This window comes from Acanthopagrus latus, chromosome 10 (assembly GCF_904848185.1).
Source record: "Acanthopagrus latus isolate v.2019 chromosome 10, fAcaLat1.1, whole genome shotgun sequence".
In the NCBI taxonomy this organism is placed as follows: Eukaryota; Metazoa; Chordata; class Actinopteri; order Spariformes; family Sparidae; genus Acanthopagrus; species Acanthopagrus latus.
The window spans coordinates 15,712,526-15,714,910 of NC_051048.1; the positions used below are offsets into that span (position 1 = coordinate 15,712,526).

General features: G+C 38.5%; 1 long non-coding RNA gene across 1 annotated transcript; it reads right to left on the reverse strand.

Annotated features, from left to right (window-relative positions):
- Positions 1 to 209: 209 nt before the first annotated feature.
- Positions 210 to 1,786, reverse strand: LOC119027224. Its single transcript, XR_005077322.1, has 3 exons — positions 1,553 to 1,786; positions 1,118 to 1,260; positions 210 to 450 (listed from the first exon to the last, which is right to left on the reverse strand). It is a non-coding gene; the product is annotated as an uncharacterized LOC119027224 (long non-coding RNA).
- Positions 1,787 to 2,385: the final 599 nt, after the last annotated feature.

Consider the following 2,385-nt stretch of genomic DNA (forward strand, 5'->3'; position numbering starts at 1 on the left):
CAACAGTATTTTTCTCCCTTTTAAACTTTGATATTCACTATTTTCTGTCAAAAATGTACCTGTATTTTGTTAAATAAAAATAAATTGAGGTTAAAAAAAAAAAAAAAGAAAAGAAAAAATATCCAGTAAGTGAACGTTCAAAACAAATCTGTGAAAAATAGTAAGTAGAAAGGCAGTATTAAGGAAGACTAAAAAAACAGACAGTGAGACAGTGCCATACACCAACCGCTGGCTGGCTGCTTCACCAGACATCTTTATCAGCTTTATGGCAGCATTACAATTTACCTGCATCTTCTAACATCAGGTTAAGTGAGACAGCATTTTGGAGATACTGAATCAAAATTCAGAAGTAATATTCTGCAACGTGATGAGGACAAGTTTGTGGTTTTTGGCAATCATATTGCTCTGTAAGAACGGTGCTGTGAAAATGCCTCTTTGCAGCAGCTGGCCCTGAGGAAGACAAGAGGGTACATGAATACAGCAGAATACTGGTGAAATCATAGAAGAAAAACCTTGGTTGAAAGTCTTTTTCTGGCAAGACAATTCCTCAAACAGACTAAAAGATGACAGTGTTATTTGCCTACGACAGGTTTGCCTGAAACATGACGGTTTGAGAAGATTTCACACAACATTGGGTTGATTGATGTCCAAAACTAACCAAGACCTACCCGCAAAGCAGGGTCATGTTTGTATTTGATACCAAAAGTACCTCTGCTGAGCAGTAAAAGAGGGCGAATACTAATGTTGCTGTGTTTCTCTAGATCAGATCCCGTAGATTAATTCCCGTTCCAACAAAATATGATTAAACTCTGGAGGAATAGTTGACTGATTTATTGGGTTAAGTCTCAGGGACCAACATATACGGGCCTATACATATACATAACAGGTGGCTGCATTGTTTGGCAAAAGAGATTTGTATGTTTTAGATGTATGAAAATCGTAACAGCCCATAATACGAGTAAGTATCTCACCCTGATAGTTGTGAAAAAAAAAAAGAGAGAGAGAGAGAAACAAACAGATTTAGAGCTTGCTGAATCATTGAGACTCTTTAATGGGTTGTTAGGCCACCAGACATATGGAGGATGGGCTTGCAACTCAAAGATGTTAGTGTGCTGACCTGTGGGTAATGTAGGAGGATGCTGCAGGAGAGAAACTCCCATCATCCCCTCACTCTGTGACTTTCACTGCTGTCAGCCTGTGTCTCCCTCTGCTGGACACTTACTGTTGGATTCCGTTCTGCAAGACCTGGTGGATGATGTGCTGCAAAATGTTTCTTTAATGAGAAGGGTGCACAGATCACAAAAAAAAAACAAAACAGCTGTTTGTACTTCATTTCTACGGGCCTGGTTTGCTGAATTCTCACTCATGTCCAAGACTGAAAGGAATTCAGAAAATAACGGAAAAGGAACAGATGAGTGTTAACTCTTTATTTAATAAAGTTTTATGCACTCTTTTAATACCATATACATGTAATTCCTGTAAATAGATCTGGACTAGTAACATCCCTAGTATAGGATTTTTTTATTGTTTCACTTGTCATTTGACACCTTACCTTATCTGCCCTCATGTTGTTGTACAGCTGATGTTGCCATGCCACTGCAGCTTTTGTCCCCATGAGAGCTTCCGTCCTTCACATGGGAATCTTGAACCCTCACAAACAACCTGCTCACTCACACTCCAATTCTCTGCCAGCGCTTTTGATTTCTCCCTTTACATTCAATCATGCGCCGCAACCTAATGAATCAACCTGTCTTAAAATGCCAGGAACTGATTGCAAGGTGTTTTGCAAGATAATCAGTCACAGCTGTGGTGGTGAAGAGTAATGTGTTGTTTTTGAAGCAGAAATTCGAAGCACTCGTACTAAACTCGACAATCTCGCAATGAATCAGATTCAAAACAAACTCAAAAAGCAGCATACACATTAGTACAGCAGTAAAATTAATCCAGAACCATCAGATACCATAGTAAAACCCTGACAGAGATTATTTTGCTACACAGCAAGTATTTGCACTTGTCAAACTTGAAGTAAACTTTGCCGATTATACTTAAATACTTAAGTTTTGAATGCAGGAGAGTATTTTCACACTGTGGTATTTGTACTTATACTTGAACAATACATCTGAATACTGTCACCTACTTGTATAGCAAACAGAAGGTCACGCCATACCTTTCTGAATGAATGGGACACCTACTAGTTATCTAATGACATTACCCCCATTTGTATTCAAAGTCATTCCAGCATTGTCATATTTGTATTTTTGGCTTGTATTGGCATGTGTCCATGAATTGCTTTCGTGTTTTTGCTTGCCTCAAATGGCGCTTTACGGGATAAATAAAACTATGATTGCTGTGACTTGTAAAGTTAGGCGACTTAAATAGGTATAG